The 26,348-nt window shown below is 44.9% G+C and overlaps 1 long non-coding RNA gene across 2 annotated transcripts in view; it reads left to right on the forward strand.

The window, feature by feature from the left end:
- Positions 1-25,802, forward strand: part of LOC132533420 (uncharacterized) — a 63,284-nt gene extending 37,482 nt beyond the window's left edge. The window contains exons 5-7 of one of the 2 annotated variants that reach the window (XR_009545292.1): positions 1,935-2,030; positions 7,163-7,253; positions 24,736-25,802. This is a non-coding gene — a long non-coding RNA (uncharacterized LOC132533420). Of the gene's footprint in view, positions 1-1,934; positions 2,031-7,162; positions 7,254-7,861; positions 8,335-24,735 lie in introns of those variants that run through there. The other variant, XR_009545293.1, reaches the window with a different exon arrangement.
- Positions 25,803-26,348: the final 546 nt, after the last annotated feature.

Raw genomic sequence — 26,348 nt, forward strand, 5'->3', positions numbered from 1 at the left:
CCAGCCATAACCCTGGAGGCAAAAAAAAAAAAAAAAGTCCCATAGTAGAATAATAAAATACATTATCTTGGGAGTACAGTACTCATTTATAACTTAGTTGCTCATCTACTAAAGGCACTTTAGTAAGATTTTTACTAGTTGGATACTACTGAACTGGATGACTGCTCATATTCTTTGTGATATTAAATTCTACAATTTATGTTCTTTCTCTCTTGATGCAGAATCTTGATTTTCACAGAAAAAACTCCTGATCACTAGATGTCATGTAAAGGACTGATAATGAACACAACCCCTACATACTTGATGAAGGGAAAAAAAAAAGATGACCTTAGGGTAGATTGAGTAACTCTCTTGGATAGTGTGCACTACCCAGGTTCAAGCCTGGGCCCCACTACACCAAAGGAAAGTTCAATGCTGTGGTGTCTTTAACTCTTTCTTTTTTTCTCTGCCTCTTTGTCTCTAAAGACAGAGACACTTCAGTGAGACCCACAGCAGGATTGTCCAGTGACTAAGGACTGTTTCTCCACAGACACTTTCTTCATAGACACCCTAACGCGCACACACACACACACACACACACACACACACACACACACACACCCCTCATGTTTTGAAGGAAGGATCAGAACCACTTGGAAATGCTTTCAAGCCTAAACTTTGAAGACTCAGAAGCAACCTGCAAAGTCTAGATCTGGCTATTGTGGGTCTTGTCCTCTCTTAGCCTCTCTCCCGGCCCACCGGTGAGATGACCAGACAGAAATGAACTACCCCAGACCCTGCAGGAAAGTGAACTCTGCTTCCAGCTCTCCATCTTAGGAGGAACAGAGGACTCCTTCTCTGAAATGGTATATGTCTCCAGAAACCCATGCCGGTCTGTTTGTTCTAAAGCAAACACTGACTGGCCTCTTTGGCTTCTGTTCTCACACCCAAATGCACTTTCTGGGAGTGAAGCTCTTGGGCCAAGGACCTGGGCCTTGAGCTTGAATGTAAGTCCAACAAACCTGTGAGTGAACTGTGACCACAGTGGTGGGACTGCTTTCGTAACAGATGAACCAGACAGACACATCCAAGTAAATATCGTCTCCAGTCCATAACCACTTAGCTAGGCTATAGATTGACTCCAACAGTGATAACAGGGCCTGGGAGATATCTTAGTGAGTCTTAGAAAGTCTTATGTAAAAGACTTTCATGCCTGTGGCTCAGAGGTCCCAGGTTCAGTCCCCAGCACCACCATAAACCAGAGCTGAGCAGTGTTCTGGTCTTTTGGTCTTTTTCTATATTTATTTGTTTATTTATTTATCTCTGTATCGCTCTTATTTAAAAAGAAAAAACAAGCACAAAGCTCAAGGACTGGCATAAGGACTCTGGCTCAAGTCCCCGGCTCCCCACCTGCAGGGGAGTTTCTTCACAAGTGGTGAAGCAGGTCTGCAGGTGTCTATCTTTCTCTACCCCTCTCGGTCTTCCCCTCCTCTCTCCAGTTTTCTCTGTCCTATCTAACAATGATGACATCAATAACAACAACAATAACTACAACAACGATAAAAAACAACGACAGCAAAAAAGGAAAATAAATAAATAAAATATAAACACACACACACACATATATCAGGGCTGGGTGTAGATGCTCCTGGTTGAATACACACACTACATTGCAGAAGGATCAGGGTTCAGGCCCTTAGCCTCCACCTGTAGGGTGTGGGGAGCTTCACAAATGGTGAAGCAGTGCTACAGGTATCTCTCTTTCTCACTCTCTCTCTGTCCCTTTCCTTTCAATTTCTCCTCTGACCCTATCCATAAATAAATAAGTAAATAAAAAAAGATCAAAGGTCATTTCCAGACAGTGCTAACCATATGGTGGTGACATTAATGGGATGTTTGCCAACTGTTAGGTCCCATGCTAAGAGCCATTTGTTTCTCACACCCCTCACTAACAGACAAAGAAACTGAAGTTCAGAGAAAGCAAGACACCTGACTGCTGGATGACATAGCTGGGATACCCTCTGCACCAAGAACGCTTGACGGAACTTGAGGTGAAAGTCATCCTTTGAGATCTTCACTGATGGCATGAAGGCTCACTTTCATTCAGGTTCAGCTAGGGAATCAGGAGTTTTCACATGGTTTTGCTATTTCAGTAACAATCTAACCATAGGAGGTATTCTGTGGGGTTAACACAGCCTCCTGAGGAAGGGAAACAGGGTTAGCACAGATATATTAAGGAACGTGCTTGTAGTACTGAAGTAACTCTTGGGGATGAATATGGAGAAGGTCAGGAGCTATTTGGAGCAGAGTCTACTAAACTAGAGAACTCATCCAGCTTGGCAAAATTAGGTCTGTCCAGTATAAATGTATACAAGACTGGTCATCGTGTATGGTCTGTAAACTGGCTATGAAGGCATTTCCAGAGGAGGCACTTCAGGAATGCTTAAAACTGTATTCCTAGGGACTGGGGAGCATAATGGTTATACACAATACTCTCACTCCTAGGTTGTGGGGTCAAAGGAACCCTCCTGCCCTGCTGGTGGGAATGTCAATTGGTCCAACCTCTGTGGAGAACAGTCTGGAGAACTCTCAGAAGGCTAGAAATGGACCTACCCTATGATCCTGCAATTCCTCTCCTGGGGATATATCCTAAGGAACCCAACACATCCATCCAAAAAGATCTGTGTACACATATGTTCATAGCAGCACAATTTGTAATAGCCAAAATCTGGAAGCAACCCAGGTGTCCAACAACAGATGGGTGGCTGAGCAAGTTGTGGTATATATAAACAATGGAATACTACTCAGCTATTAAAAACGGGGATTTCACCATTTTCAGCCCATCTTGGATGGAGCTTGAAGAAATCATGTTAAGGGGGCTGGTTGGTGGCACACCTGGTTGAGCACACAAGGACTCGAGTTTGAGCTCCCAGTCCCCATCTGCAGGGGGAAAACTTTATGAGTGGTGAAGCAGTGCTTCAGGGGTCTCTCTGTCTCTCTCCCTGTCTATCTCCCCTCCTCCTCTCAATTTCTGGCCGTCTCTATTCAGTAGTAAATAAAGATAATAAAAAATTAAGAAAAAATAAATACTTTTTAAAAATCATGTTAAGTGAAGTAAGTCAGAAACAGAAAGATGAATATGGGATGATCTCACTCACAGGCAGAAGTTGAAAAACAAGATCAGAAGAGAAAACCCAAGTAGAACCTGAACTAGAGTTGGTGTATTGCACCAAAGTAAAAGACTCTGGGGTGGGTGGAGGGGAGAGTATAGGTCCAAAAAGGATGACAGAGGACCTAGTGGGGGTTGTATTGTTATGTGGAAAACTGAGAAATGTTATGTACAAACTATTATATTTACTGTGGAATGCAAAACATTAAACCCCCAATAAAGAAATTAAAAAAAAAAAAAAAAAAAAACTTCTCACTCCTGAGGCCCTGAAGTCCCAGGATTAATCCCTAGCACTATGATAATATCACTGCTTAGCAGAGCTAAGCAGTGCTTTGGTTAAAAGGAAGAAGGAAGAGAGGAATGAAGGAAAGAAGGTTTCCAAGTCCAAGCTGGGCCAAGCATGGTGGCTGCTGTGAAGTACCTCAGGGCTGCTGGCTGGGGCTGAGTGCCTCTGTGTTGAGAAGACAGTTTCAGTCCAGAGAGGTACGGCCATGGCTAGCCCAGTATGTCACAGGAACCGTGTCCCAGAGCTGAACCTGAAGCTCCCACTCATCTCCTCCTTCTCTCCAGACACACCCACTCACCTCAATCCCTGGGGTTCCCTGAGTGTGGGGCTCCGGCAAAGACCTCAGAGAGAAATGGAGAGAGGAGGGGAAGACAGAGAGGGCGAGAGACAGATAGACACCTGCAGACCTGCTTCATTGCTTGTGAAGCGACCCCCCTGCAGGTGGGGAACCCTGGGCTCGAACCAGGATCCTTAGGCGGGTCCTTGCGCTTTGCATCACGTGCGCTTAACCTGCTGCCCTACTGCCCGATACCCAAATTATAAATTTTTAGAGAGAAGACCAGATAAGTTATAGAACTCTCAAGCATGAGGTTTTGAGTTTCATTCCTGCCATTTCATATCCCACAGTGATGCTCTGGTTCTCTCTCTCTCTCTCTCTTCTCTCTCTCATTAAAAAATAATAATCTGTGGTCCGGGAGGTGGTGCAGTGGATAAAGCGCTTGACTCTCAATCATGAGTTCCTGAGTTCAAGCCCCAGTAGCACATGTACCAAAGTGATGTCTGGTTCTTTCTCTTTCTCCTTCTATCTTTCTCATCAATCAATAAATAAAACCTTAAAAAAAAATATGGGGGATCGGGTGGTAGCGCAGTGTATTAAGCGCACATGGTACAAAGTGCAAGGGCCGGCTTAAGGATCCGTGTTTGAGCCCCTGGCTCTCCTCCTGCAGGGGAGTTGCTTCACAGGTGGTGAAGCAGGTCTGCCGGTGTCTTTCTCTCCTCCTTTCTGTCTTCCCCTCCTCTCTCCATTTCTCTCTGTCCTATGCAACAACGAATGACATCAACAGCAACAATAATAACCACAAGGCTACAACAACAAAGGCAACAAAAGGGGTAAAAAAATGGCCTCCAGGAGCAGTGGTTCAGGCACTGAGCTCCAAAAAAAAAAAAAAGAAAGAAAGAAAGAAAGAAAGAAAGAAAGAAAGAAAGAAAGAATAATCTGGGAGTTGGACGGTAGCACAGCAGGTCAAGCGCAGGTGGCCTAAAGAGCAAGGACTGGTGTAAGGACTCCGGTTCAAGCCTCGGCTCCCCACCTTCAGGGGAGTCGATTCACAAGCAGTGAAGCAGGTCTGCAGGTATCTTTCTCTCCCCCTCTCCGTCTTCCCCTTCTCTCTCCATTTCTCTCTGTCCTATCCAACATCAACAATGATAACATCAACAACAACAACAATAATAACTACAACAATAAAACAACAAGGGCAACAAAAGGGATAAATAAATAAATAGTAAAAAGAAAAAAAGAAAGAATCTGGGGGCCAGGCGGTGGCGCACCTGGTTGAGTGCAGGTATTACAGTGTCCAAGGACCCAGGTTCAAGCCCCCAGTCCCCACCTGCAGGGGGAAAGCTTTGCAAATGGTGAAGCAGGGCTGCAGGTGTCTCTCTGTCTCTCTCCCTCCCTATCTCCCCCTCCTCTCTCAATTCTAGCTTTCTATCTAATAAAGATAATAATAATAATGATAATAATAATAATCTGGGGGCCAAATGGTACACCCAGTTTAGCACACACATTGCCATGTGTAAAGACCCAGGTTTGAGCCCCCACTCCCCACCTGCAGGGGTACACTTCATGAGCAGTAAAGTAGGTCTGCAGGTGTTTCTCTTTCTCTCTTTGTGTCTGTCTCCCCCTCTCCCTCTAGATTTATGTCTCTTTCTCATACAGTAAAGTTAATAAAAAAGAAACAATACCCCAGAGACACACCCTACTAGGGAAAGAGAGAGGCAGACTGGGAGTATGGACCGACCAGTCAACGCCCATGTTCAGCGGGGAAGCAATTACAGAAGCCAGACCTTCCACCTTCTGCACCCCTCAACGACCCTGGGTCCATGCTCCCAGAGGGCTAGAGAATGGGAAGGCTATCATGGGAGAGGGTGGGTTATGGGGATTGGGAGGTGGGAATTGTGTGGAGTTGTACCCCTCCTACCTTATGCTTTTGTTCACTAATCCTTTCTTAAATTAAAAATTTAAATAAAAAAAAAAAAAGAAACAATAAATATTTTTTAAAAAATAAAATGAAAAAAAGGACCAGCAAGATAGCTTGTCATGGCAAAGGGTGCCTGCTTTGCCATGCATGATACCCAGGTTCAAGCTTGGCCCCCAGTGCTCTGAAGGAAGCTTTAATACTCTGGTTATCTTCTCTCTCTCCTCTGTCTCTCTCTATGTATATCTGAAAAACTTAGCTCAAGCAGCAATGCTCTAGTGATGAAAAAAGTAATGAATTAAGTAGCTAATTAATTAATTAATTAATTAAAAGAAGTAAGAGAGGTCAAGAAATAGAGACAGACAGGCAGAGAGAGGAAGAGATCACAACACTGAAATATCTTTTTTTTTAAAAAAAAATTTTATTTATTCCCTTTTGCTGCCCTTGTTGTTTTATTGTTGTAATTACTATTGATGTCATTGTTGTTGCATAAGACAGAGAGAAATGGAGAGAGGAGGGGAAGACAGAGAGGGGGGGAGAAGGATAGACACCTGCAGACCTGCTTCACTGCCTGTGAAGTGACTCCCCTACAGGTGGGGAGCCGGAGGCTCGAACTGGGATCCTTATGCCAGTCCTTGCACTTTGCACCATGTGCGCTTAGCCCACTGCACTACTGCCCAACTCCCCTGAAATCCCTTTTGATGCAATGAATGGCAGGCTTGAACCTGGGTCATGCACATGGCAAAGAAGCCCACTATCCGGGTGAGATATTTAGCCAGCAGCCCTTTGCTCTCTCTAGGCTCAGAACAAAGAAGAAATAGTAGCAGTGTTAAAGTGTTTTCAAATACTCGGGTTGGAGAAAACAAACAAACAAACAACCCCTGGGTAAATATAATCTTGTAGCTGTTGTAGCTGGTACATGACTTGCTGTGATTGTTGATGTCATCTGTTGCTGGTTGTGCCCAAGCAGAGTTACATGTGGGTCCAAGCTGTTCTGGAAGATTCATAATCATGGTGTACATATAAACTTGGTTGTTGAGTGCTGCTATGAGTTTTTTTTTTTTTTTTTTTTTTTGCTTGCTTCCTTCTCCTTTGTTCTTCAGTTCTTTCCTAAACATCTAAACACCAGAATGCACTTGCTGTCATATCAAAAGGATCCAGTCTGTGGTCGAGGAACCTGACCTGCCTCTGAGACAGCCCCAGACTCATTTGGGGAGTGTGTATGTAGCTTGAAGTGTGTGGATCAAATGCCTTCCCCTGAATTGTTTTGGAAATAAACCTGCAGGCAGCAGATTTTCTAGGGTGAGAAAGGAATGCAAGAAGAGATGTGGAAAAAAAATGGAAATTTCAAGGACATGGTATCCAAGAATACATGTACCCTTCTTCTCTCCAAAAAAACAGTGTGACTTAACAAACCAAATGGAGTGCTGTGAAATGTTTTCTGCTGTTGAAAAATGAAATAAATGCAGAACCAGGGAAGACCAGTGGCTATGTTTAACTTCTCCGTAAATGTTGATTCACTTAATTCCCCAGGAAAGACTCAGAGATCCAGCTCCAGTGGGTCTGCTGCTGGCTCAGATGGGAAAGGAGGTGGAGATGGAGATGGGGTGCCCACCTGAACAAGGTAAGTGGCAGGTGCACAAAGACCTGGGCAGAAAGGAGGGAGAGTGAAAGACAGAAGTAGGATGAGCAAGTCTCAGAAGGCACTGCTAGAGAGGCTGGTGTGGGCAGCCCTGACTGTGACATTCTCTCCATCTGTAAAAGGGGAATATTCTCAGTATCTATGAGGCAAGGTGGGTCAGTGAATGTTTTCCACAGAAACTTAGCCAAATGGATGTCTGCAATATACAGAGAAGGAAGAGATAGATTTATCTACTTTATTTATTGGGTAGAGACAGACAAAAATCTAGAGGAAAGATGGAGATAGAGTCACTTGCAGCACTGCTTCACTGTATGTGGGGACCAAGGGCTTGAACCTGGTTCCTTGAGCATTGTAACCTGTGTGCTCAACCAGGTACACCACTGCCCAGCCAAGAAAGAGGTATATTATCAGCATTTGGCTTCAGTGATGATGGAGGTAGGCAAGTCCCAAGATCTACAGGGTGGATGGGCAGATGAAGACCTGAGAGTATAGTTCTCATCTGAGTACAAAAGCCCGAGAAGCAGTGGGACTGATGGTATAATAAGAGCTGGCAGCTTAAGGCCCAGGAAGAGCCAGTGTTTCAATTCTAGCCCAACAGAAGGAAAAGTAATCCAAGCTTAAAGGCCATCAGGCAAGAAGAATTCCCTCAACAACAACGACAGCAATAATACCAACAACAATGATAACAACAAGGGCAACAAAAGGGAAAAAATGGCCTCCAGGAGCAGTGGATTCCTAGTGCAGGCACCAAGCCCCAGCGATAACTCTGGAGGATATAAAGTTTTTTTTTTAATATTTATTTTATTTATTTATTCCCTTTTGTTGCCCTTGTTGTTTTATTGTTGTAGTTATTATTGTTGTTGTCATTGTTGGATAGGACAGAGAGAAATGGAGAGAGGAGGGGAAGACAGAGAGGAGGAGAGAAAGACAGACACCTGCAGACCTGCTTCACCGCCTGTGAAGCAACTCCCCTGCAGGTGGGGAGCCGGGGTTCGAACCGGGATCCTTATGCTGGTCCTTGTGCTTTGCGCCACCTGTGCTTAACCCACTACGCTACAGCCCGACTCCCGAGGATATAAAGTTTATGTGGCCTAGGAGGTGGCACAGCAGATAAAGCATTGAATTCTCAACCATGAGGTCCCGAGTTCAATCCCCAGCAGCACATGTACCAGAGTGATGTTTGGTTCTTTCTCTCTCTCCTATCTTTCTCATGAATAAATAAATTCTTTAAATTTTTAAAATTTATTTTGGACAGAGATATAGAGTTGAAAGGAAAGGAGGGGGAGATAGAGATGCTTCAAGCACTGCTTTACTGCTTAGGAAGCTTCCCTCTGCAGATGGGAATTGGGGGGCTTGAACTTGAGTTCTTGAGCATGGTAATGTGTATGCTTAACCAGGTGTGCAATGGCCCAGTCCCTTGGATTGCTCTGTTTAATTTTTTTTTGTCTTCAGGGTTATTATTGGGGTTCCTTGCCTGCACTATGAATCCACGACTCCTGTGGTTTTTTTTTTTTTTTTTTTTTGATAGGCAGAGAGAAATTGAGAGGGGAAGGGAAGATAGAGTGGGAGAAAGATAGACACCTGCAGACCTGCTTCACTTCTTCTTCTTCTTCTTCTTCTAGCGTTTGCCCTTCTTCCATAGCCAGTTAACAGCGTCAGGTTGAGCCTGATGTAAAGTTTCAAGACCTCCTTTGAATCTGGAGAGGTGGCAGTCGTTGACTATGTGTTCACTGCTTGTAAAGCAATGCCCCCCCACCCCCTGCAGGTGGGGAGCCAGGAGGTTCAAACCGGGATCCTTGTACTTTGTACTATGTGCACTTAATCCACTGTGCCACTGCCCGGACCCCTCTTTTTAATCTTTAAAAAAATTTTTTTTAATTTATTTATTTTCCTTTTTGTTGCCCTTGTTGTTTTTATTGTTGTTGTAGTTATTATTGTTGTCATTGTTGTTAGACAGAGAGAAATGGAGAGAGGAAGGCAAGAGAGAGAGGGGGAGAGAAAGATAGACACCTGCAGACCTGCTTCACCACCTGTGAAGTGACTCCCCTGCAGGTGGGGAGCTGGGGGCTCGAACCAGGATCCTTAAGCCAGTCCTTGAGCTTCAAGCCTTGTGCATTTAACCTGCTGTGCTACCACCCAACTCCCTCTTTTTAATCTTTTAAAGTTTAATTTATTTATTACAAGAGAAAGAGAGAGAACTAGAACATTACTCTTGTTTGGCTGTAAATAGCGATAGAGACAGAGAGAGAGTGAAAGAGGCCACAGCACCAAAGCTTCCTTTAATGTGGTGGGGGCCAAGTTCAAGCAGTGAACTGAGTGAACCATTTTAACCTATTTGATGTCATGGATCAAGCTTGGGACCTTATGCTTTCTCCTTCTTCTCTTCTCCTCCTTCTCTTACAATTTTTAAAATTATTAATTGGATAGAGACAGCCAGAAATTGAAAGGAATGGGGGTTATAGAGAGGGAGAGGACAGAAACACCTTGCCACACTCCTTCACCACTCACAAACATTCCCTTGAGCAGGTGGGGACCGGGGACTAGAACCCTGCTCCTTGAACATTGTAATATGTGTGCTCAACCAGATGCGCCACTACCCGCCCCCTTCTCCCTCTCTCTCTCTCCTTCTCCTTCTCTTTCTCTTTCTCCTTCTTCATCCTCTACCAGAGCACTACTCAGTTCTTGTTTATGGTTGTGAGGAGGATGGAACCTAGGACTTTGAAGCCTCAGGCATGAAAGTCTCTTTGTATAAACATTTTACTATCTACCCCCACAACACTGTCCTTTCAAGTCTTGTGCAGTACATGCTACGGCACTCTCTGGTCAATATTTTTATTTATTTATTTATTATGATGAGGCATGAGCTAAGGTGTCGGTGCACGCCTGATACTACTAAATGGGCTCTCAATCCAACTTTTTAATTTGATATCCTTGGAGAAGAAGGAGAGAGATAGAAAGAAATGAGAGATGACAATGTACTGCTCTGCCAGCTAAGGAATCCGCTCCCCGGTGTAACCCATGGTGCTGTCATGTGGCTCCAAGGATCTAGCCCAGGGCCTTGTGCATGATAAGACCTATGCTCCACCTGCTGAGCTGCCTCCCAGCTCCGGAAATGCCTGTTTGGTTGGAGTCATTCCAAGTCCCATCTGCCTTGTTTGGTGAAGTCTTAAGCCATCTACTCCTTCATCCTATATTAGATGAAGAGGTATGGGGTAAACTGAGGCTGAGCCAGGACCAGAAGTTAGGGTCCTTGACTTCACTTTGAATTTTCCTTCTCCTTGTAGGCAACCCTCATCCAACCAAAGGCAGGCAGGCAGCAGCCTTACCAGCTGGTGTGTGTGTGAGGGGAGGGGGTGTGTGGAGGAGGGGCTGAAGACACTCATTCACTTCAGTTGTGTCTTATAAGAAATGCAGAGAGAGAGAGCAAGAGACAGCGAGAGAGCGAGAGAGAGCGAGAGAGAGAGCGATATATATATATATATATATATATATATATATATATATACATACATATATATGTATATATATATATAGAGAGAGAGAGAGAAAGAGAAAGAGAGAGATCTTGGAGGTGCTGAAGAAGGGAATTGGGAGAATGGTAGAAAGGATGCTAGCATCAAGCTGTGGTGGGCCTAGTGACTCTTTTGAGTTTCCTAGGACAAGATTAAATTAGCATTTAAAAGATATGTTTTGTCTGCATTTTCTTGGCTGCTGTTTTTTGTTTGCTTGCTTGCTTTGCCAAGAGCTGTGTTACAATAGCAATAACACAATAGTGATAAACTTGAATAGCTATCCGAAATTTTTTGTGCAAATGACAGCAAACCAAACTCAAGCTAAAGTTGATGGCTTTGAAATATGCCCACAGGATCAGCAAAATCACTCATTTGGATGGTGCGCTGCTGCTTTGCCATGAGCTTGACTCAGGTTGGAGCCTTAGCCCCACCACATTGAAAGCAGCTCTGGTTCTGTGGTCTTTTCCACTCTGTCTCTATCTAAAATAAGTGAATAAGCAAACAAGTAAGTAAATAAAATATGTCCATGGGAGTCGTGTGGTAGCGCGAGTTAAGCGCAGGTGGTGCAAAGTGCAAGGACTGGCGTAAGGATCCCGGTTTGAGCCCCCAGCACCCCACTTTCAGGGGAGTCTCACAAGTGGTGAAGCAGGTCTGCAGGTGTCTATCTTTCTCTCTCCCTCTCTGTCTTCCCCTCCTCTCTCCATTTTTCTCTGTTCTACCAACGACGACATCAGTAACAACAATAATAACTACAACAACAATAAAAAAAAAACAAGGGCAACAAAAAGGAAAATAAATAAATTAAAAAAAAATTATTCATTTTCCCTTTTTGTTGCCCTTGTTGTTTTTATTGTTGTGGTTATTATTGTTGTTGTTATTGGTGTCATCGTTTGGATAGAACAGAGAGAAATGGAGAGAGGAGTGGGAGACAGAGAGAGGGAGAGAAGATAGACACCTGCAGACCTGCTTCACCGCTTGTGAAGCGACTCCCCTGCAGGTGGGAAGCCAGGGGCTTGAACCAGGATCCTTATACCGGTCCTTGTGCTTTGCGCCATGTATGCTTAACCTGCTGCGCTACCCCCCGACTCCCATAAATAAATATTAAAAAAAAATTTTTTTAATGTCCACAAATTATCGATCTTCCTCTCTCCAAGAGGTACACATTCATCTCCTCTTTGGTGTAGACTGGATTCAACAACTCACTTGGAACCGATAGAGTAGGTGGGCATGGCAGTGCATACTTGAAAGAGACTGGGTCTAGAAAGGCTCCCTGCTTGCTCTTTCCAGGGCAGCCCACCCAGGGAAAGACAGTGGGCTTGGTGAGCCCGCTTGGTAAGCTTGTAGAAACTCAACAAGGGTGGTCTGGGAGATGGCTCAGTGGATAAAGCACTGAACTCTCAAGCATGAGGTCCTGAGTTCAAGCCCTAGCAGCACATGTACCAGGGTGATATCTGGTTCTTTCCCTCTCCTCCTACCTTTCTCATTAATGAACAAAATCTACAGGGAGTCAGGCGGTAGCGCAGCGGGTTAAGCTCATGTGGCGCAAAGCGCAAGAACCAGAGGAAGGATCCCAGTTTGAACCCCCAGCTCCCCACCTGCAGGGGAGTCGCTTCACAGGTGGTGAAGCAGGTCTGCAGGTGTCTATCTTTCTCTCCCCCTCTCTATCTTCCCCTCCTCTCTTCATTTCTCTCTGCCCTATCCAACAACAACGACATCGGTAACAACAACAATAAAACAATAAGGGAAACAAAAGGGAATAAGTAAAAAACAAAAAAATAAACAAAATCTTAAAAAGAAAGAAAGAAACTCAACAAGGTAAGAGATAGTTACCCCTTGTGTGAGAGTCATTGTGAAACACAGCCTTCAGTTCTAGTCCAGTTTCCAAACAGAAAACCTGCCAGAGACCCCGAACTAACATGGCTCATCTAAAACCATGTCCAAGTCCTGGATCCACAGACTCCATGAGTTACTCATTGTCTGTTCTTTTCAGCCAATAAGTTTTGTGATAATTTGTTATGCAGAAGTGATTACTAATGTGACAGGTTAAGTGAAAACACAAGGAATAGAGTAGGAGTAGGTAGCAAAATGGTTATGCAAACTTCCATGCCTGAGGTTCCAAAGTCCCAGGTTCAATCCCTTGCGCCACCATAAACCAAAGCTGAGCAGTGCTCTGAAGAAAAAAAAACAAGTACCAGGTCCAGGTGGTGGAGCACACCTGGTTGAGTGCACATGTTACCAAGCTCAAGGACCCGGGTTCAAGACCCTGGTCCCCCCTTGCAGGGGGAAAGCTTCACAAATGGTGAAGCAGGGCTTCAGGTATCTCTCTGTCTCTCTTCCCCTCTACCTCCCCCTTCTCTCTTGTTATCTGGCTGTCTTTATCAAATAAATAAAGATAATAAAAAAATTACACACACAAGGAACGAAATAGTACAGGCAGTGAAGTGAGAAGTTTAGAAGTCAGTGCCACCTGATGTGGGGTGGGGGAGGTAGCGGGGTGGGGGCGGCGGCAGAAGTTGTCACTAGTACTCAGTTTCTCTTTGTGTCATGGCTTTTCTTCCCTGCTATGGTTCCACGAGGTAACTTCAAAGAGCTCCTGGCTACTTACTGTCTTCCTGTCTTCCCCGACTCTCCAGGGCTTGGGCTAAGACAGAGCCAGAACAGAGCCAGAGGCTCTGTTTGGATACCCTGTTTAGGCTTAACCAACGTCGTGCTCTGATTGGTCAAGCTCGTCCTTGGCCCAACCCTGGCTGTTTGGCGGGGGGGGGGGGGGGGGGGGGGCGTCAACTCCACCTGCAGTAAGGGACCTGGGACTCCCAGAAGATGGGGAGCAGTTGCCAGGAACGCAAGTGGTTGCTGGGCAGTGGAACTATGAGTGTTGATTCCAGCCATGGTTATATTATGCTTTACTTGTTCAGGTCTTGTGTGTCTTGCTCCCCTGGGCCACCTTGCCCCTCCAGTACTTGTACTTCCTCGGTTCTTTTTCCTCGGTCTGAAATGTCACCTACTCACTGAAGCTTTCCCTGAACACCCCATTTAAAATTTGTAACTCCCTACATGTCTCCATGTGTTTTTGTGATTTATAAGCAATTCCCATTTTGCCTTTGTCCCCCTCGTCTCTTGCAACGGAACTCCTAAAACCGTTAGCATTTCCTAATAAGAACGATGAGATCATGTCTTGATATTCATAGCAAACCCTTTTCAACTACATCTGAATTTATGTTTGCACAAAGATTTTTGGAAAGGAACTGGTTGCCAAGGTTACAATCACATGATTGGAAGGTTGGAGTTTCAGTCTCCACACCCTCTCACCCCTACACCGCCCCGCCATACACACCTCAGGGGAGGGGAGATGTGCTGGAGAATTCATCAGTCACCAATGGCGGTGAGCTCTTAGATCTTGCCTATATCATGAAGCCTCCTTAAAGCCCCCAAAGCGGGGTGGGGGAAGGGCGTTGGAGAGCTACAGAGTTGATGCCCATGTGGGTATTGCAGAAGAGAGGCACCTGGAGTGGGTGTGAGCGGGCCACACCCTTTTCTTACATAATTTATCGTGTGCCCCTCTTCTACCTGATTACTGCTGAATCACATTTAAAAAATATTTTTATTTATTCCCTTTTGTTGCCCTTGTTGTTTTATTGTATTTATTGTCATTGTCGTTGTCGTTGTTGGATAGGACAGAGAGAAATGGAGAGAGGAGGGGAAGACAGAGAAGGGAAGAGAAAGATAGACACCTGCAGACCTGCTTCACCGCCTGTGAAGTGACTCCTCTGCAGGTAGGGGGCCGGGGGCTCAAACCGGGATCCTTTTGTCCTTGCGCTTTATGCCACGTGTGTTTAACTCGCTGTGCTACCGTCCGACTCCCTCTTTTTAAAAAAATTTTATTTATTTATTTTCCCCTCTTTGTTTCCCTTTTTTTTTTAATTGTTGTAGTTATTATTGTTGTTGTTAATGTCATTGTTGTTGGATAGGACAGAGAGAAATGGAGAGAGGAGGGGAAGACAGAGAAGGGGAGAGAAAGACACCTGCAGACCTGCTTCACCTCATGTGAAGCGACTCCCCTGCAGAAGGGGAGCCGGGGGCTTAAATCGGGATCTTTAAGCCTGTCATTGAGCTTTGCGCCACATGCGCTTAACCCGCTCAGCTACTGCCCGACTCCCTAATCACATCTCTTTGTAATAAACCAGTGATCTAGAAAGTCAGGTACTTCCATGAGTCCTGAGGGCTGTTCTTTCAAATTAATCTGTGCCAGGGAGGTGTCATGGGAGCCTCTAATGTATAGCCAACTGTCCTAGGCCTGGGCTTCTGGTTGACACCTGAAGTTTGCATTTTTATTTATTATTATTATTAAATTACCTCCAGGGTTATTGCTAAGACTCAGTTCTGGCACTACGAATCTGCTGTTCCTGGTAGCCATTTTTTCTTTCTTTTTCTATTTTATTCGATAAAACAGAGAAATTGAGAGGTGAAGAGAGAAGGGAGAGAGAAGGGTGGGGTAGATAGCATAATGGTTATGCAAAGAGACTCTCATGCCTGAGGCTCCAAAGTACCAGGTTCAATCCCCTGCACCACCATAAGCCAGAGCTGAGCAGTACTCTGGTTAAAAAAAAAAAAAAAAGGGAGTCGGGCTGTGGCGCAGCGGGTTAAGCACAGGTGGCGCAAAGCACAAGGACCGGCATAAGGATCCCGGTTCGAACCCCGGCTCCCCACCTGCAGGGGAGTCGCTTCACAGGCGGTGAAGCAGGTCTGCAGGTGTCTATCTTTCTCTCCTCCTCTCTGTCTTCCCCTCCTCTCTCCATTTCTCTCTGTCCTATCCAACAACAACAACAATAATAACTACAACAATAAAACAACAAGGGCAACAAAAGGGAATAAATAAATAAAATAAATATTAAAAAAAAAGAGTCGGGCTGCAGTGCAGCAGGTTAAGTGCAGGTAGCACAAAGCTCAGGGACCAGTGTGTAACGATCCCAGTTCGAGCCCCTGGCTCCCCACCTGAAGGGGAGTCTCTTCACAAGCGGTGAAGCAAGTCTACAGGTGTCTGTCTTTCTCTCCCTCTGTTTCCCCTCCTCCCTTCATTTCTCTCTGTCCTATCCAACAACAACAACAATAATAATTACAACAATTAAACAACAAGGGAAGGAGTTAGCGGTAGCGAAGCAGTTAGGCTCACTTTCCTGCATGCTTCTCTCAATTCATACCAAATGATATTGCATCCACTGATCCCTACAGTTCCCAACCTAATCAGTGCAACGAGTGCCACCTCAGCATGCTTGACTTCAGACTGTGTCCAGAGACCTCAGGCATGGAATGTCAACCCTTCAGCCTCATTACTCGGGTGGGACCTTTCCTTTCATAGTATTCTCTAATTCCATTCCAGGAGGTTCACTTGCCAACAAAGTCCCAAAACCTAGATATAGACCAGGTCTCATAAGATAGAGCATATGTTCGCATGTATCCATAGATTAGGGCAAAATATATACCTGAAAGCAAAAATACACAATAGTCTGTAATGAGTCAGTATAAAGTTCATAATGAAATAGTGTCCACTTAGACTTAGATACCCTCCTCACCTACTTCCTATTACAGTTCTCTCACTCAATCCAAAGCTAACCTTATCAAAGCAAGGACTGCAAAAGCTGAATAAGGGCAAGAGACTGGCATATTTTAACAGTGACTCTTTAGTCACTATCAGGCCACCCCATCAACTGGGGCCCTAATTGGGGAGTCCTGAGATTCCCAAACAGACATGATGGGCCTAGACCTTGATAAATCCCTCTCTCCATTCTTACCAGTCATCTCTATCAGGAACAACACAATAGACCCCTTTGTGGTCCCCATAGGACCTTGCCCTCAACTTAGATCCACAACGGTAGAGAATACTTTTCCTCCTCCAGGGTTATCACTGGAGCTCCGTGCTGGCACTACCAACACTGCTCCTGGCAGCAGCCATTCCCACCCCTCACCCCCCCCATTTTATTGGGTAGAAACAGAGAAATTGAGAGAGAAGAGGAGGATAGAAAAGGGGAGAGACAACTAGGGCAACAAGGTCCACAACAATGGGAAAATTGTCTCCAGGAGCAGTGGAGTGCCAGCAATAACCCTGGAGGCAAAAAAAAAAAAAGTGAAAAGAAAAGAAAGTGGGGGGAGAGGTCAGGTGGTAGCGCACCTGGTTGAGCACGCATATTACAACATGCAAGGACCTGGGTTTGAGCCCCTGGCCCCCACCTGCAGGGGGAAAACTTTGCAAGTGGTGAAGCAGGGCTGCAGTGCCTCTTTGTCTCTCCCTTCCCCTCTCTCTTTTTTTTAAAGTATGTGATCTGCATTTTTTAAAAAAAATTATATTTATTTATTGGATAGAGACAGCCAGAAATTGAGAAGGAAGGTGGTGTTACAGAGGGAGAGAGATAGACTCCTGCAGCACTGCTTTACCACTCTTTCTCTCCCCCTCTTTGTCTTCCCCTCCTCTCTCCATTTCTCTCTCTCTGTCCTATCCAACAATGACAACATCAAAAACAGCAACAATAATAACTACAACAATAAAACAACAAGGGCAACAAAAGGGAAAATAAAGAAATAAATACATATTTTTTTAAAAGGAGGGGAGGAGAAAGATAGACACCTGCAGACTTGCTTCGCTGCTTGTGAAGTGTCTCCAGCCCGAGAAGGTGGGGAGCCAGGGGATAGAACCAGAATTCTTGTGCAAGTCCTTGTACTTAGTACTATGTGTGCTTAACCTGATGCACCACCACCTGGCCCCTCTTTCATTTTGCAGATGAAAAAAAACAGAGCTTTGGGGGAAGATAGCATGATGACTATGCAGAGACTCTTATGCCTGAGGCTCCAAAGTCCCAGGTTCAATTCCCTGAACCACTATAAGTCAGAGCTGAGCACTGCTGTGAAAAACTAACTAACTAACTAACTAAATAAATAAATAAATAAAACAGAGCTCAGATATTCTGACCTGGGGGTTCTTTCTCTGACATCATCTGCTGCCTGAATAGAAAGACCTACTCCCCAGCCATTCCCATGGAAATGACCTAGATAGGTCTCTGGGATTGAGTTTCTGTGGAGGATCAGAGAAAGCCAGTTGCAACTTGAAGTGGTGATGGTGGTGGGGCGATGTTTGGTTTAATCACACTTCCCTGCTACTCACTCCCCTGGAATCTGCCTGTCAGCACCCAGGGGTTTGAGTTAGGAATTTCTAGTTGGGATGTGGGTATTTTGCTCTGGTATTTGCTGGGAAGCAGAGATAGTAGGGGAAGTGCTCCCAGCCCTCCTCTCTGAGCTCTGTGTGGGTAGGAGCTATCTGGTATGACTATCTCTTACTCACAAAGGTAACTTCAGGGTGGCTATGTTGAAAGTTCTACAAGTCCTGCTTAGATATGACTCCTGGAATTTCAGAGACAGATACAAAGGGAGGGAGGGAAGGAGAGAGAGAGAGAGAGAGAGAGAGAGAGAGAGATACCATGAGATATTTCAGCATAAGAACACAGGAGGCCTCAGGTTCCATTCTTGTTACCACCATATACCAGAAATAGATAATAATAAAACTAAACTAAATAATAATAAAATTTAAATAGTGCTCTGGACTCACTCTATTTCACACACACACACACACACACACACACACACACACACACACACACACATATATATATATATATACATATATATATGTATATATATATATATTTAGTGATAGTGATTTTTTGATTCATTAATAAGAGAGGGAGTAATAGAACCAGAACATCACTCTGGTAAACATAATTCTGGAAGTCAAAGTTGGGACATCCTGCCTGAGAATCTGACACTTTATTCATAGTAGTACCTTTCCTGGTTACTCTTTCATAAACATTTTTTTTTAAATAAGTGGCATGGCAGTCTGGGCAGCTGGAAGATAGCTCACACACTACTGTGCCAGTCTGACCATTTGAGAGGACTTGTGTTTGAGCCCTGGCACTACATGGGAGCACCAGAGGCACTGGGGGAAGACTGGGAATTGTAGAGTGGTGTTATGGTATCTTTCCCTCTCTGTCTGTCTCTTGGCTTATCTGAATCATTAGAAAAAAAGATTGAAAAAATGTCAACCTGGAAGTGATGGAATTGTACATACACAAGGCCCTGATGCAGAAAAGAGAGGAATAAAAAAAGGGGGTGGGGAGAGGAGGAAATGAAAGTGATTTAGCAAAAAAAAAAAATTGGAAATGAAGGTACCAGCAAACGATGTTCCACCACCTGTGAGCTGGGCAGTGTCTGGGAGGCAAAGAAATAGGTTTCTGCCTGCTACAGGTCAGACATTCATTCATTTCTTTCTTGCTTGCTTGCTTGCCTTCTCTCTTTCTTTCTTTCCTTCCTTCTTTTTGCAACTGGTGCTTCCCGCCTATGTGATTCCTCTACTCCATCTAGACTCTTCCTTCTTTCTTTATTCCAGACGGAGAGAGAACTAGAGAGAGAGAAGGATAGACACGACAGCACTGCTGCCCTGCTCCTGAAGCCTCCTTGCATGGTGCTCCCATGTGGGGGCTGGTGACTCTGACCCTCGTCCTCGCTCGTGGTAGAGTGTGTGCTCAACTAGATACGGCCAGTGTTATTATTAACAGAGATTCAGCAACAGGGGGAACTGTCTTTTTAAGTTCCTCCCTTAAGTTGACCTGTGATGGGAGGGGCAGGAACTGGCCTAAAGTTAGGCAAAGTGTGTTGCTTTGCCAACTGCAAGGCCCAAGTTCAAGCCCAGTCCCCAATATGTTGAAGGAAGTTTTATTAATTCATTCTCTTTTTGTTGCCCTTGTTGTTTTATTGTTGTAGTTCTTATTGTTGTCATCATTGTTAGGACAGAGAGGGGGAGAGAAAGATAGACACCTGCAGACCTGCTTCACCACTTGTGAAGTGACTCCCCTGCAGGTGGGGAGCTGGGGGCTCAAATGGGGATCCTCCGAGTCCTTGCTCTTTGCCACCTGCGCTTAACCTGCTGGCTACCGCCCGACCCCCCCTTTTTTGCCTCCAGTGTTATTGCTGGGGCTCGATGCCTGCACTACGAATCCACTGCTCCTGGAGGCTATTTTCCCCCCCATTTTGTTGCCCTTGTCATTATTGTTATTGTTGCCACTGATGTTGCTGGACAGGACAGAGAGAAATGGAGAGAGGAGAGGGAAGACAGAAAAGGGGAGAGAAAGATAGACACCTGCAGACCTGCTTCACCGCTTGTGAAGCGACCCCCCTGCAGGTGGGAACCTGGGGGCTCTAACTGGAATCCTTAAGCCGGTCCTTGCGCTTCGCGCCATGTGCGCTTAACCTGCAGCGCTACCGCCCGACCCGACCCCCTTGAAGGAAGTTTTGGTGCTGTGGTCTCTCTCTCTCTGCCCACCTGCCTCCCTGTCTCTATCTAAAAATAAACAAACATTTAAGTAAATAAATAAATCTTTAAGGGGGCAGGGGTTCGGGAGATAGTGCAGTGGGTTAAGCGCACACGGCGTGAAGTGCAAGGACGGGCTTAAGGATCCCGGTTTGAGTTCGAGCCACCCCCCCAGACCCTCCCCAGACCCTCGCTCCCTACCTGCAGGGGTTCCCCTCACAAGTGGTAAAACAGATCTGCAGGTGTCTTTCTCTCCTTCTCTGTCTTCCCCTCTTCTCTCTCCATTTCTCTCTCTCCTATCCAGCAACAGTGACATCAATGACAATAATAATAATAATAACAGCAACAATAAAACAACAAGGGCAACAAAAAGGGAAGAAATATGGCCTCTGGCACTGGGCCCCAGCAATAACCCTGGAGGCAAAAAAAAAAAAAATCTCTAAAACAGAGAGAGGAGAGACATCAAAACCTCACTCCAACACTCCTGAAGGTCCCTGAGTACAGTCCATGGAGCTCCCATGTGGTGCTGGGAGTTGGATCCAGAGCCTCAATCACAGCAAGATATGTACTCTACTGGAAGACCTATCCCTTGGTCCACACAATGCTTTTAGTTTCTAGAATCTTTCATATTCTACATGCCTGCATGTCCTTAAGGGGAATTGTGCGATTAGTTAGTTACACACAGTAGAGTAAGAGAATCGTGGTCTGGGAGATGGCACAGTGGATAAAGCATTGGACGCGCGAAAGCATGAGGCCCCAAGGTCTTTCCCTGCAGTGCATGTGCCAGAGTGATACTCTGGTTCTCTTTCTTTCTCCCATCTCTCACAATACTATATAAATATTGAAAGAAAGAAAGAAAATGAAAAAGAATTAGAAGAAATTCAGGAGTGTAAAAGTGGGCTGATACATACTAGGCACTAGGCTGGCCCCCCACACTTGCTGTCACTTCATGTGCCAGGCTAGCTCGTTGGTATCCTCTCAGACTGTGTCCACTGCTTGCTGCTGATGGGTGAGCTCTAGGGAGAAGCCCATATCTGACCCCAACCAGGCCAGGGAGTTTTCAAGGACCAGCGCTCGTCTTTGAATTTTGTTAAATTCAGGTTAGGACAGAGCAGATGCACAATATGAATTCTAGGACCTGTAGACATAATGATCCTTCCTTTTTCTTTTCTTTTTTTTAAAAGTTTATTTATTCCCTTTTTGTTGCCCTTGTTGTTTTATTGTTGTAGTTATTATTGTTGTTATTAATGTCATCGTTAGATAGGACTGAGAGAAATGGAGAGAGGAGGGGAAGACAGAGAAGGGGAGAGAAAGATAGACACCTGCAGACCTGCTTCACTGCCTGTGAATAGACTCCCCTGCAAGTGGTGAGCCGGGGGCTTGAACTGGGATCCTTATACCAGTCCTTGTGCTTTGCGCCACATGTGCTTAACCTGCTGTGCTACTGCTGACTCCCCGATCCTTCCTTTTTCTTTGTTTGTTTGTTTGTTTGTTTTTACCAGAACACTGCTCATTTCTGGCTTATGGTGGTGCTGGGGATTGAGCCTTGGAACTCAGAGCCTCAGGCTTGAAAGGCTTTTGCATAACCTTTATGCTGTCTCCCCCCGCCAATCCTTTTTTCTAAGTGAAGCTGAGCCATCTCTTCCATAGCCAAGTCCTCTCTTTTTCTTTAATTTTTTTATTGCTTTTCTTTTATTTTTCCTTTTTATTTAATGAGAAAGCTACAGGAAGATAGATAGATAGATAAGGAAAGAGAGAGATAGAGATCATCAGCACACTGGCTTATGGTGGTGCTGGGAACTGAACCTGACACGTTGGAGTTTCAAGCATAAGAGTATTTTTGCATAAGTATTAGACTGTCTCCCCAGCCCTCATTTCTTTTTCATATATATGAGAGGGATAGGAAGAGAGAGAGAGAAAGAACCAGATTTCACTCTGGTACATGTGCTGCTGGGAATCGAACTCAAGGCCTCATGCATGAGAGTCCAACACTTTATCCACTGTGCCACCTCCTGAACCACGTTTTTTTTTAATATTTATTTATTTATTTATTTATTCCCCTTTGTTGCCCTTGCTGTAGTTGTTGTTGGATAGGACAGAGAGAAATGGAGAGAGGAGGGGAGGCAGAGAGGGGGAGAGAAAGAGAGACACCTGCAGACCTGCTTTACCACTTGTGAAATGACACCCCTGCAGGTGGGGAGCCGGGGGCATGAACCGTGATCCTTATGCTGGTCCTTGAGCTTTGTACCACCTGTGCTTAACCCGCTGCACTACAGCCCAACTCCCTCTTTTCTTTTTTCTTTCTTTCTTTTTTTTTTTGATGGAGAGAGAAACTAGGCTGGGGAGACAGCCTAATGATTATGCAAAAGAGTTTCATGCCTGAGCCTCCAGGCTCCCAGGTTCAATTCTACACACCACCATCTGCCAAAGCTGAACAGTGCTCTGGTTTTTCTGCGTCTTTCTCTCTGCATCTCTCTCATTGAAATAAAATAAATAGGGGAGTCGGGTGGTAGCACAGCGGGTTAAGCGCAGATGGTGCAAAGTGCAAGGACCAGCTGTAAGGATCCTGGTTCGAGCCCTCGGCTCCCCACCTGCAGGGGAGTCGCTTCACAGGTGGTGAAGCAGTTCTGCAAGTGTCTTTCTCTCCCCCTCTGCCTTCTCCTCCTCTCTTCATTTCTCTCTGTCCTATCCAACAACAATGACATCAATAATAACAATAACTACAATAAAACAACAAGGGAAACAAAAGGGAATACATAAATAAATATTAAAAAACTAAAATACTTTTTAAAAGTTAAGAAGGGTGGTGACGCAGTGGATAAAGCATTGGACTCTCAAGCATGAGGTACTGAGTTCAATCTCTGGCAGCACATGTACCAGAGTGATGTCTGGTTCTTTCTCTCTCTCCTCCTACATTCTCATTAATAAAATCTTTACGAAGAAAAAAATTGAGAAAGGGGAGTCAAGTGGTAGCATGGCGGGTTAAATGCACTGGCAGTGAAGCAGGTTTCAGGTGCCTTTTTTTCTCTCTCCCTTTCTGTCTTCCCCTCCTCTCTCCATTTCTCTCTGTCCTATCCAACAATGATGACATCAGTAACAACAACAATAAAACAACAAGGGCAACAAAAGGGAATAAATAAATAAACAAATAAATATTTATTAAAAAATTGAGAAGGAAGGTGGAGATAAAGAAGGAGGAAGAGACAGAAGCACGTGCAGCACTATTTCATTGCTCATCAAGTTTCCTCTCTGTAGGTGGGGACTTGGGGCTTGAACCCTGGTTCTTGTGAAGGGTGTGTGCTCTACCAGGTGCACCACCTCCCCCCCCCCACACCCTCCTCAGGTCCTCTCTATAGGAAAGGACCTGTAGCCATCTGACTCATAGCTTGGTGCTGGCAATGGATTGTCCTAGTCTCGGAGCCATGTCTGCTGAGCAGGACCTGCTCGCTCCTGCAGCCCAGAGACAGACCTGGGTGAAGGGACTGCAGTGTTCCCTTCCCTGCCACAAAGTTAAACAAACTTCTCAGGTTTCAGTTCACACACACTGGCACCTAGAATATCAACACCCGGGGCTCACAATCTCAGGTTCCTTTGTCACCTCACCCAGAGAAATTCAAAGAATGGTGGGTGGAAAAAGAGCCAGGGTGTGGGGGTTTCAGGTGAACCCTTCCTATTCTTCTTTCTGGTCTGACCTCACTCTACTTTTGCTACCTCCCTGAGCTCCAGGGGCTCTCTTTTCTTAAAGAGTTATTTCTATAAGTGTTTTTATTGAAAAGCTATATAAAACAGTTCTACTCTGGAAGTGGGTGGTGGCGCAGTGGGTTAAGTGCATATGGTGTGAAGTGCAAGGACCAACGTAAGGATCCTGATTCGAGCCTCTGGCTCCCTGCCTGCAGGAGGTTTGCTTCACAGGTGGTGAAGCGGTCTGCAGGTGTCTATCTTTCTCTCCCCCTCTCAGTCTTCTCCTCCTCTCTCCATTTCTCTCTGTCTTATCCAACAACAACGACAGCAATAACAACAACACCATCATCAACAATGACAATAAACAAGGGCAACAAAAGGGAAAAAAAAAACCAGATCTACTCTGTTTTCCCTTTTTTTTTTTTTTGCAACTTAAAGGTATTTTTATTTTAATTAATTTTTATTTTTATATTACAGAATTACACATCGACAGGGGTTTGAAACCACACCATTCCCACCACCTGAGTTCTGAATCTTCACTTTCCCCACTGTAATCCACCAGTTTCCCTAAGGTTGTCAACATGGGCCAACCATCTTCTCTACAACTATGTGTCCACATTTATACATAGTTGCCCCTTCTTTTTCTGACTCAGTCCTCTCTTCCCCTAAGCCACTCATAACATTGTAGCTACCTCCATATGTCCCTCTCCCTTTCCTTCTCTCTCTGTGGGTGCTGATGGTGCTGGAGTGCAGAGTCCTCTTATTTTCATCCTATCACTTTTCCCCCACTGGGAGTATGGATCAAGGTTGTTTATGGGGAGCAGAAGGTAGCAGTTCTGGCTTCTGTAGCTGCTTCTCCGCTGAGCATGGGCATTGACAGGTCAATCCGTACCCCCAGCCTGTTTCTCTCTTTCCCTAGTGGACCAGAGCTCTGGAGATGCGAGGGTCCAGGACACATTGGTGAGATTGTCTGCCTAGAGAAGTCGGGATGGAGTCATGGTCACATCTGAGGAACACTGCTGACTGTACTCATTTCAGGACCAGTCTTTTTCAAGTGGCAGGGAAGGATACTCCCAGCCTCCCTTTAGAGACTGGGGCTATCCCTACCTGTACTCTGTCTTCCCGTGGAAGAAAACCAAAACAAAATATCTTCCACCAGAGGCCAAATTGTTGGCTTCCCCCAACAATTACTCATGGACTATTAAAGCATCTTATGTCTATTGTAAGTGAGAGAAATATTTTAATTTGACATGGGCAGTGGCTACATAGTATAGACTAGTGGCTTTTTTTTTTTTTTTTTTTTAGCATAATGGTTACGCAACAGACTCTCATGCCTGAGGCTCCAAAGTCCCAGGTTCAATCTCCTGCGCCACCATAAACCAGAGCTGAACAGTGCTCTGGGAAATAAATAAATAAATAAAAAATTAAAAAGTATTTTTAAAATCTTTATTTATTGGATAGAGACAGCCAGAGATGGAGAGGAAGGAGGATATAGAGAGGGAAAGAGACAGAGACACTTGCAACACTGCTTCACCACTTCCCCCCGTAGGTGCGGATAGAGGCTCAAACCCATGTCCTTGTGCATTGTAACGCACATTCAGCCAGTTGCACCATCACCCGGCCCTGACACATGAAGACTTTTACCAAGCTGTTTGTTTATTTTATTTTATTTTTCAATTTTTTAAATTTCTTTATTGGGGGATTCATGTTTTAGTTGACGGTAAATACAAGAGCTTATACAGTTTGTGTATTTTTTATTTTATTTATTTATGAGAAGGGTAGGAAGAGAGAGAGAGAAAGAACCAGACATCACTCTGGTACATGTGCTGCCGTGGATCACATTTAAGACCTCATGCTGGAGAGTTCAACACTTTATCCACTGTACCACCTTTCAGACCACCCAAGCTGTGGGTTTAAATCTGTGCATTTGCTGTATTGGGTCAGATCAATCTTTGTTTAGGGGGAGACTTATCTATCTGCCCTGGCCCCTCTCAGCTGACTGCCAATAGGAGGAATCCAACAGTTAAAGCAAGCAAAATGCCCTCTCCCCCAGCCCTCCCCCCGCCAGACACTACCAAGTAGCCTAACCCTGTGTGTGAAAGTGTTCTAGACAACTGGGTTAGAGGGATGGGCTTGGGACTTACAAATACCTGTGTAGCTTTAGGTCAGTTAGTCACCCTTCTCATAAGTGGCACTTAAATATAAAATCTGTGCCATTTTTTATGTCTATTGAATGTAGCCAAAATGCCTGTCTTTCTTTCTCACAGTCGAGCTCCCAGATCTGTCATTTTTACCCCCTAAGTATTTCTTTTCCATTTCTTCCTCCAATTCATATGTTGAGATCTTAGCTGCTGGTGTAATGATACCGGGGTTGATTAGGCCATGAGGGTAGAGTCCTCACGAAGAGAATTAGTGGCCTTTAAAAAAGACCCAGGGGCTGACTGATGGAGCTCTCAGTTGAACATACATGTTACCAGGTGCAAGGACCCAGGTTTAAACCCCTAGGCTCCACCTGCAAGCTGGGGGGAGCTT

Source organism: Erinaceus europaeus, chromosome 16 (assembly GCF_950295315.1).
Source record: "Erinaceus europaeus chromosome 16, mEriEur2.1, whole genome shotgun sequence".
Lineage (NCBI taxonomy): Eukaryota > Metazoa > Chordata > Mammalia > Eulipotyphla > Erinaceidae > Erinaceus > Erinaceus europaeus.